Source organism: Vitis riparia, chromosome 12 (assembly GCF_004353265.1).
Source record: "Vitis riparia cultivar Riparia Gloire de Montpellier isolate 1030 chromosome 12, EGFV_Vit.rip_1.0, whole genome shotgun sequence".
Classification (NCBI taxonomy): Eukaryota; Viridiplantae; Streptophyta; class Magnoliopsida; order Vitales; family Vitaceae; genus Vitis; species Vitis riparia.
Window position 1 is genome coordinate 14,805,588 of NC_048442.1, and position 11,304 is coordinate 14,816,891.

Consider the following 11,304-nt stretch of genomic DNA (forward strand, 5'->3'; position numbering starts at 1 on the left):
CACCGTATATGGAGGTACATTTGAGGAATGCTTAGTCAATTTGGAAGCAGTTCTTAACAGATGCATTGAGAAAGACTTGGTGCTCAACTGGGAGAAATGCCATTTTATGGTACGTCAAGGAATTGTCCTTGGCCATATCATCTCCGAGAAATGCATTGAAGTTGATAAAGTAAAGGTGGAACTTATTGCCAAATTGCCATCCCTAACCACTGTAAAAGGAGTAAGGCAATTTCTTGGCCATGCAGGGTTCTACAGGAGGTTTATACAAGATTTCTCTAAGCTGTCAAGGCCTCTTTGTGAACTTTTAGCTAAGGATGCTAAGTTTGTCTGGGATGAGAGATGTCAAAATAGCTTTGATCAACTGAAGAAATTTTTAACAACCGCTCCGATAGTGAGAGCTCCAAACTGGCAATTACCCTTTGAAGTAATGTGTGATGCCAGTGACTTTGCTATAGGAGCTATACTTGGCCAAAGAGAAGATGGGAAGCCCTATGTGATCTACTATGCAAACAAAACATTGAACGAAACTCAAAGAAACTACACAACTACAGAGAAAGAATTGTTAGCTGTGGTGTTTGCTTTAGACAAGTTTCGTGCTTATTTGGTAGGGTCTTTCATCATTGTCTTCACTGACCATTCAGCCTTGAAGTATTTATTGACAAAGCAAGATGCAAAAGCAAGGCTGATTAGATGGATTCTTTTGTTACAAGAGTTCGATCTCCAGATCAGAGACAAGAAAGGGGTGGAGAATGTGGTAGCTGACCACCTTTCAAGGTTCGCTATAGCACACAATTCCCATGTCTTACCTATTAATGATGACTTTCCTGAGGAATCACTTATGTTGCTAGAGAAAGCTCCTTGGTATGCTCATATCGCTAACTATTTGGTTACTGGTGAAGTTCTAAGTGAGTGGAAAGCGCAAGACAGGAAGCACTTCTTTGCAAAAATTCATGCTTATTATTGGGAAGAGACCTTCCTTTTCAAGTATTATGCAGATTAGATCATAAGAAAGTGTGTCCCTGAAGAAGAGCAATAAGGGATCCTCAGCCACTGCCATGATAATGCATGTGGAGGCCACTTTGCCTCTCAGAAAATAGCCATGAAGGTCTTGCAATCAGGGTTTACTTGGCCATCGCTTTTCAAAGATTCCCACATCATGTGTAGAAGTTGTGATAGATGCCAAAGACTCGGGAAGCTTACAAAAAGAAACCAAATGCCCATGGACCCCATCCTAATAGTTGATCTTTTTTATGTTTGGGGTATTGACTTCATGAGACCTTTCCCAATGTCTTTTGGTAACTCCTATATATTGGTGGGGGTGGACTATGTTTCCAAATGGGTGGAGGCAATCCCCTGTAAACAGAATGATCACAGGGTGGTTCTCAAATTTCTTAAGGAGAACATCTTCTCAAGATTTGGGGTGCCTAAGGCCATAATCAGCGATGGAGGTACTCATTTTTGCAACAAACCTTTTGAAGCCTTATTAACCAAGTATGGAGTAAAACATAAGGTAGCTACACCTTATCATCCTCAAACTTCTGGGCAAGTCGAGTTAGCAAACAGGGAAATCAAGAATATATTGATGAAGGTGGTGATCACGATCAGAAAAAATTGGTCTATTAAGCTTCATGATTCATTGTGGGCATATAGAACAGCTTACAAGACTATTCTTGGTATGTCTCCCTATCGCCTAGTCTATGGCAAAGCATGCCATCTCCCTGTGGAAGTTGAATACAAAGCTTGGTGGGCAATCAAGAAGTTGAACTTGGACTTGATCAGAGCTGGGGAAAAGAGGTGCTTAGACCTTAATGAGATGGAGGAATTAAGAAATGATGCTTACATCAATTCCAAAGTTGCAAAATAGAGGATGAAGAAGTGGCATGATCAACTAATCTCCAACAAAGAATTGAGGAAAGGACAACGAGTCCTACTCTATGACTCAAGGCTCCATATCTTTCCCGGAAAGCTCAAGTCAAGGTGGATAGGTCCTTTCATTATTCACCAAGTACATTTCAATGGAGTGGTGGAATTACTAAATTCCAATGGCATAAACACTTTCAGAGTCAATGGTCATCGCCTCAAGCCATTCATTGAACCGTTGAAGCCAGAAAAGGAGGAAATCAATCTCCTTGAGCCACAGAAATCCTGAACAGAGAAGGGTTAGATGGACTTGGTTTCACCAAAGTCCATAATTTTGTTTAATATGTTAATTTTTTTAGTTTTGTAAATTATTTGATTGTAATTCTGGTTTTAAATTATGTAAATTGTAACTAGCTTAATATTTTTGAATGATTAAAATTAAGAGCAGATTCTTGCCACTCAGGCCCAGCACACTGCCATCCTGAGGCAGATTCAACATCAATTGGCAGTACATCAGCTCCTGAGCATGCCATTGGCTCATCCGGAGCCTCCTGCAGGAGAGACAGCCGAGCCATTATTTCCACAACATCACTCCGCGTCACTCAGGAGGTACCACTTTCTCCCTATTTTTAATCGCTTTGTCACATCGAGGACAATGTTCAGCTTGGTTGAGGGGAGAGTTGAGGAAGAAAGTTTTTGTTATTAATGCTAAGCTATTTTGGTAATTTAGTTGCTTTTTGCTTAATTTTCAAATTTTTAAGTTTTTATTCCACTCTCCATGGTTATTAAGGAAAAATTTTCAAAATGAAATGGGAGAAATTGAATTTTTGTCGTCTCACTTGACTTAGAGTTTGTATTATGTTTATTAAAGTTGATGAATTGTTGAAATTTCTATTGAATTCAAGCTTATGTCTTCCGCTTTAAGCAATTCACACACTGTGCACAATAGGTTCCGAGTATAAGATAAAAAACTATTTCCCTCTTGACTTAGGAAAATTTTAGACTTGGTACCTTTGACCTCATTTAATAGTGTTGGGACACCTTATAAAAGGCCAATGAGTCTTTGAGAAAAAAAGAAAGAAAGAAAGAAAAATGTTTGCTTGCCTTGAAACCCGAGCAAGGTCCGAGGGGTATATGGTGAAAATCTTTAAAACCTGGTGCCCTAAGCCTTAATTGGTTGGGAGTCACCGACCTCAATGCTCGTTACAAGGGTGAATAGGTGGAGTTTAACATATTGTAGGTGTTTGGGTATTAAAAATTCATTCTCAAAAGTCCGGGGTGAAATCCGAGGAGTTAGTGGTTGAAAAATCCTTAAAGCTTGATGCCCTAAACCTTGATTGGTTGGGAGTCATCGATGGACCCCCGTTACATGGACAATTTAGAAAAGAATGCCTTTAAGCTTTGCACTCCTACAAGAAAAAAATTGTGAAAGAAAAGAGGTGCGTTCTTAGCCTATTGGAGGTTGATTAGTTTGCTAAGCTTTGAAAAGAACTAGGTTGAGGGAAGAGATTAGTTTGACATTCTATATCCGGAAACTAATAAATAACACATAGATTTTGGTGGAAGAGTAAGGATTGAACCTTTGGGAGTGGAAATTATTTTGAAGCTTAAATTTGCATAATGCCTACTCTTTATGAAGTGTGACTAGGTAAATTATTTGATAGCTCCTATTGAAGTTTGAGTTTTATTTCTTTCATGTTCCATGTGAGAGTTTGATCAGTCATGCCACTTAAACATTTTTTGGGAGTGATCAGCATGATTTTGTAAATTTATTACTTTTATTTTAATTTTTCTCTCCTTCATTGCTAAGGGATTAGCAATATGTCGGTTGGGAGGAGCGATTACTACACAAAAAGTGCTATTTCATAGCTTGTAATTAACTCTTTTAAACACTTTTGAGTAGAGTTATCACTTTTTAACCCAATTGGTATGTTAAGGACCCTTGCAATCAATTCTAATAAAAAATGTGTTAAGTTTTGGTGTTTTGATAGCTTTTTGATCACCAAAGCAATCCAAGGTTGAGGAGAGTTCTTTGGAATCCATGGCAAAAGATGTCCAGACAGGGCATCCGGACACACCATTGGAGAGCAGCGGAACGTGGGTTGTAGCAAGGCTTGCTCACTTTAGTCAATGTTTTCCATCCAGACACCATATCCGGATAGGATATGTTATCGTCCGGCGAGAGTAGGATAGCATGGCGCGCATGTCCTCTTGGGGGAACCCAGATGGAGTTGATCCAGATAGCCTGGCGGTGCGCCGACATTTCATATCCGGAATTCTGTGCGCCGACATTTTTTCATCCGGATGTTCACGTCCGAAATTCTAACACCGAATAGAAAAGGGGAGCGTTTCAACTTCTCCGGACGTACGTATCCGGATCATCTGATAGCGTCTACCCGGATGGGAGAGCAGCCATTCTGTGCAGTGCAGCGGTGTTCTCCTGAAGCTTCCTGCTATTTCCAACCGACATCTTAAGATATTTGCCACCGATATTTTGGGATATTTTGAGATATTTTGCTGTAGATATTTGTTGTCTAAATCTCCAAAATCTCCTTGTAATCCACTAATTATAGGATTCCTTAGTTATTAAGTTTGGAAAAAGGGTGAATAAACCCTTATATATATAGTTTGTAATTTCCTTTAAAAAAAAAAAAAAAGAGGAATATATCATCTATGTAATAGACAAAAGGAAGAAATAGGTCGTACAGAGCACTTGCTTTGTTTTTGCTTAATATTTGTTTTCTCATTAATTTTCTTTCTAGCCAAACAAGCTCTGAGGAAGTTTCCTCAGAGAATGAGTGGCTAGACTTTTAGTTCCTTGGAGTTGAGGTTGCTGGGAAAGGTTCCAAGTGCAAGAATTAATAGCTTTGTGGTTTTAGTTTTTAATGAAGAGAAAGTGTAACCCGTTAATGGTTTTTTATCTTTTTAGTTAACTTAAAACACCTTCAATTCACTTGAGCCAACACTTGGTAAGGCCAGTGATCTCCGTTCATGGAGATGCACTAGTTTACCTCTTGCAAGCTTTTGGGAAGTGACTTGAAGGTAGGATTTTCTAGAATTGCCAACACTTGGTAAGCTTTTGGACTTTAAGGAGACATCCATTAGTTATCTCTTGCGAGCTTGAGAAGGGAAGTCCAAAGTTAAAGATCACCTTGAATGGCAAATGCTAGGTGAGAGGCACGAGCCATTGCAAGTTGCATCAGTGAGAGGGAATTAGAGTTGAAATCCATTTAAAGGATACATCTATATAGCACCGGTTAGAGAATTGACTATATGTTAATTCTCTAATGCGAGGACGTGAACCAAATGACCGGAGCTCTGTTTTTGCACGAGGAACCCCCCCTGTGAACCTAAACCTCCAAGGAATGTTTTTCTTCATAAGTAATTTCCATTACTTTCCTTTTGGTTAGTTTAAGACCAAACCCTTTTCACTCAAACATCTTTATGTTTTCTTTTAAAGCTAACCTTAAAATGAAAAAGCACCAACTCAGCTTTGAATTGGTATCAGTTGAGAGTTGAAAACCCTTCCCAGTGAACGATCCTAGAGCCACTATGCTATAGTAGCTTTGTCTTTGCTACCCTAGTTCATGGTGTAATAGGTTATAAATTTTGTTGATTACTATCTCAATCAAGGAGCACCAGCTAGACATGAATCAGTTGAGACACCGACTGGGCATGAATCAAACCGCATCTGGCGTGCGCCTAAAATGGCATTGCAAACAGTGCCAGGTATGGGGCCTGAAAGGTGCCTGAAGTGCGCTTAGAACAGTGTTGCAAATGGCGCCTGAAATGGCATCTTTTAAATGCATGTAATGGAGCCCTGAATGGTGTCTCTTGCCGGCGCTAAATGACGTCCAAATGGCGTCTAGAAACAACGCCTAAATCACGCCTTGAATGGCACCTGAATGACACCTGAAATGGCGCCTGAAGTGTGCCTGAAGCGCACCTTAAATGGCGAATCAAATGGTGCTTGGTATGGTGCTGCAAACGGCGCCTGGTATGGCGCATGAACGACGCCTGAAATGATGCCTTTTGAATGCCTGAAAATGGCGCTGGAATGATGCCTAAACTGTGTTCATTTTGAATGTTTCCCTCATCTTGGATATTTTGTTTATGTTTATTAAAAAAGGTTTTGGTGAAAATGGGAAATGCAACCAGGCCCTGATACCAATTGTAAATTTCTTTATTCTCCATGATCACCCAAACACAGATACAGGATATATGTGTATATATATATATATATATCAATTCATTTAAAGCATGCCTTCTTCTATTTTGGAACATACTCGAGTCCATTTTTGCTTTTGATGATGAGGTACGAATCTTCTACCTTACTCTATACTCTCTCTGATGATGGGAAGCAGGAGAGAACGAGTTCTATTCTTATTCAAAAGATGTGATTTTGAAGAACAGACACTTAGCCTTATATTTATATCCTCTATGCCTTAGGGACCATACCCTTTGGGCTATTGGGCATTCACATGTCTTAGGCCCATCATTTAAGGTCCGTGATGGCATTGGGCTACACATAAGGTGGCCTATAATTTAGAAAACCGATACAAAATAAATACGGAAAAGGCGAATAGCATGATCATGAACTATGTTAAATATATGCGCATCCATATTTTAACAATTTTCCCTTTTTGGTTAGGAGCTCTCTCACAGTTACAGGTTCTTATTTTGACATCCAACAAATTCCATGGTGTAATAGGGAGTTGGCACTCCAATTTCAAGTTTCCCAAGTTGCGCATCATCGACCTTTCTGACAATAAGTTTATAGGTGATTTGCCATCAGAGTATTTCTAAAATTGGGATGCCATGAAACTTACAGATATTGCAAAGGACCTTACGTACATGGAGGCAGAGCCAAAGATTCAAATGCCAGGGTTTAGTTGGACTTCTGGTTACGTGTACTCAATGACAATGACAAACAAAGGCATGCAGAGGTTGTATGAGGAGATCCCCGATATTTTCATACCAATTGATTTCTCAGGCAACAATTTCAAAGGACACATTCCAATCTCCATTGGGAGCCTTAAGGGGCTTCATTTGCTCAACCTTGGCGGCAACAATCTTACTGGTCGTATCCCATCCTCCTTGGGGAACCTAACACAGATGGAGTCATTGAATCTGTCCTAGAACAAGCTCTCAGGAGAGATTCCCTGGCAACTAACAAGGATGACATTCATTGAGTTCTTCAACGTTTCCTACAATCATCTCACAGGACCTATACCACAAGGCAAACAATTTGATACATTTCAAAATGAGTCACACAAGGGAAGCCTAGGATTGTGCTGAGGTCCCTTGTCAAAGAAGTGTAGGATCTCTAAGTCATTACCATTGCCGCCTTCAACCTCCAAACAAGTTGAAGACTCCAAGTGGGGAATCAAAGTTGAGTTGATGATGGTATTGATGGGATATGGAAGTGGGCTGGTGGTGGGAGTAGTTATTGGGCACACCTTGACCACAAGGAAACATGAATGGTTTGTGAATACTTTTGGCAAGAGGTGGAGAAGGGGGAATATGAGAGGACATTGAAATAAGATGTAATAGTGTATTGTTGTGGTTTCCTTTTTAATTTCTTTATCGAGTGTGGGGTAAGTATATGGTATGAAGAGAGCTCTGATGATTTACTTATAAGTGGCAAATGTGACTCGCTTGTCTTTGTTATTTAATAATTGTGACAAATTTGTGTGTTTCTACTTCATCTATTTTCTTCAAATTTGACTTGCTCCAAAACACATCTCACTTCCTGTCTCTGTTTTGGATCCTCCATTTCCATCTTCTCACCTACAAATCTTGTGACAAAGAGGCAATTGATTTCCAATAACAAACAACAACATCAACAGCAACCACTGCACATAAAAGGAAATGAGACTAAATTTCCTACAGACGAACTGTGTTTCTTATGATCAAACCCAGTGGCGCTTCAAAAACCTGACCTCACAAACCTTGGAACTCTTATTCTACTTTCAAATGACTTGAATGGCGCATTGGAGTTGGGCACATGTTTCTTAAGCTCAAAAAATTGACTTAGGCTTATCTGATAAAAATTTTGATTGAATGAAAGTTTCTGTTGATGTCAACAAGCTGGCATACATACAAGCAAGCACAGATTTTTCAGTACAGCAAATCAGGTTATCTGACAATTACACATACTTGATGACAATGACAAACAAGGGCATGGAGAGGGTGTTCGATAAGATCCTTGGTATCTTCAGAGCAATTGATCTTTCAAGCAACAAATTCAAAGGAGAGATTCCAATACCCATTTGGTACGCAGTGGAATGTCTTGTATTTGAAGATAATAACGGTTGAATAAATGACTCCAAATAGGATTTTCTGTTTCCCCATTAGATCTTCAAACACGGTTTTTCTGTCGATACGAAGAATTCTTTGGCCAGTCTCTTCATGTCTGACACCTGAGCTAGGAAAAAAAGTGAGTTTGACTCCCCAGTTTGTAGAGACTACTTGAAATATTACTATGCCCCCTTCTGCAAATGAGTTATTTATTTATTTATTTAGACTTTGAAATTTGACTTAACGCTCGACTAATGACTTGAGGGACACGTCAATTATGGCATAACAAGGCCTTCTTCATCACTTCCGAAAACCATTACATAGAACTTTACTCCTATCTATATAAGCTCATTATCAGATTCCTACTTTAGTCAAGAGTACCGGTAAAGTGACTGATTTGACTTATGAGGTCGATTCTTATCTCTTCATCTTGATGTGCTTTCTCCTTTTACTCTCGTCTTTTTATCTTATGGTGATTAACTCTTCCTCATCTATATATGCAGCAGCCATTATGCCATAGTGAGAGCTCAGCCTTGCTTCAGTTCAAGCAAAGCTTTTTGATTGATGAGCATGCTTCTTATGATCCTTCTACTTATCCAAAAGTTTCCATGTGGAAATTCTGAGGCTTCACCACCAGCTCTATCTGTGAGAATTGCAAAAACAAAGAAAAGGAATAAGAAGAAAGCTAGGCTAGGTTTCATTAACAAAAGACTTGAACAAGATATTACATAAAAAGCTTTATATAGTTCTAAAAAGACTATTATTGATATTAAAAAATAATTAAACTAAAATAATATATAACACCATCGACCCCTAAACAAGGTCCACCAAGTGAATTTGATTGGAAAGTTTGTATTAGTGGGATATGGAAGCGGGCTAGTGATTGGAATTTCTATTGGGTATTGCTTGACCAAATGGAAACATGAATGGTTTGTGAAAACTTTTGGAAGGCGTAAACCAAAATGGAGAAGATTGAATTTATCTAACCACAGTTTCCTTGAAAGGTGTCTTGATCCATGTATATTTCTTCCATTGTTGGGTTTCATATTTCTTTTTTTTTTTTTTTTTTTTTCTTACTTTGTGGTGGTGTTTTGAACTTTTGTATTGGTCTTAGACCCTATTTAGACCCTATTTAGGTGCATATATTAGGGTTGTATTGGTCTTAGACCCTATTTAGCAACTGTTACTGAAAACAATTTTATGTTCTTTAGAATTAAAGAAAAAAAGAAGAACATGTTTGACAAAAGAAATTAAAAACTTGACATTTTATCATTTAATTGTATCTCATGGCTATTATAAAAAATAATTACACAAATATAGAGAATAAGTAAAAATAAAGTATTATAAATAAATTTTAAAACATATTTAGAAATATAGAAAACACATTAATAACATTTTTTCAAGTTTTTAAACAAAATTTTGTTTTATAAAACATCAGTTTTCAAAAACTGTTCTTCAAAAATGGTTTTGAAAATGCTTCCCACACAAAGCTTAACTTGAAGAATTGCAGAACTGTTATCATTCTCTATCTTTATATCTCGGAACCTTAATTTTATCTTGTAACTTTTTATTTATTTAATAATCTAGTTACTATTCTAGATTTAGAGATAAAATTATTAAGAGAACTCCTATGAAAAGTACAGGGTTGCCTTGCTTTCTATACTAGAATGGACCAAATATACACCATGGACTAGGACAGAACCAAAAACTCCAAACAGGTATACCTCCATTGCTGCCTTAGAATTCCAATGGGATGTCATGGATTAACAGTTGAATCATTTACTCCAAACAGAATTTTCTCTTTCCCAAATAGACTTTCATACATATACTACTGTCCATTTGCTGAAGTCTTTTGCCGTTCTCTTCACGTTTGCCGCCTGAACTTGGAAAAAGTGTGAGCATGACTCCAAATGGAGTCAGCTTCTTTTGGAGTTTTTCATATAAGGCCCAGCATTCTTAAATGAATTTTGGCCATTAATTCAACAACTGCAAAGAGGTCAAGGACGTACACTATTTTTGTGGTTGACTAGCTTTCTCCCGGTCTCATCGCTTGTGGAATTTGGGCTCCACCAGAGCTTCTATCAAGTCACCTATCTAAGAGAGAGGCGGTTCATCAGCTTCAGCCAATGCAGGTCATATAATAAATGGAGATTTTGCTTAATGGAGCCCCAAAGCCCAAGGATAGCTTAAACAAACATATCAATCAATCTATATGCAAGCAGATATGGAGTTTGAAATCCCAAGATATTCGTGCAATGATATTTGTTGGTTCTCAATGACAAGGATGAGCAAATCAACAAATTCCATAGAGCGACTCCAGGATTCCAAGGGGCTTTACTGGCTCAATCTTTCTAACAATGCTCCGGCCCTATGCCCATATGATAACCATGCATTCTTATTAAAAACATCTAATGATACCCTTGTTGTCATTCAATTCTCAATAATTTTAGATATTAATTAACAAATTTAAAAACATAAATGAAAAAAAAAACCATGGGTAAATAATAAGAAATTAAGTTTAAAATTTTATAAAAGAATTAATACAATAGTAAGAAATCTCACTAGACACTTTATAAATAGTATTTAGTAATATATGAATGATATTTTTTTTGTTAAGAAATAATGATAAAATATAGATATTAATATTTTAATAAAGGTATAAATTATATTTTTATTGAAAATGAAATTGGTTAAAATATTTTATTTCTAATGAGTTACAGAAGTAAGTATAATTCACTTCTTTAAATTACTCTCTTAATGGCCAGTAGACACTCTTTGTCCAAAAATTTAATTGTATTTTCCTCAAACTTTTCATGACCCAAATAGAGTATAAACTCTAAGCATCTTCCAAACTTTGCGGTGATGTTTAACATTGATCTATGAAGAATATATGTTTAATTCAATTAAATTTAGCTCTTTAATCTCTTTATTTAATAGAAAAAATAAGCAATAGTCTTGTTAAATCCCATTACCTTCAAAGATTCTTAAAGCTTAATTGTTGTAGAAGTAACCATTCGGGTTATGCTTCAATAGAATTTATGTTGCACATTATTTTATATGTGGGTATAAGTTATATGGGAAATTCAAAGCTCTGTTGTTTTTTATTAAGACTATGTTTGGTTAAAAGTATTAAAAGAAAAGAAA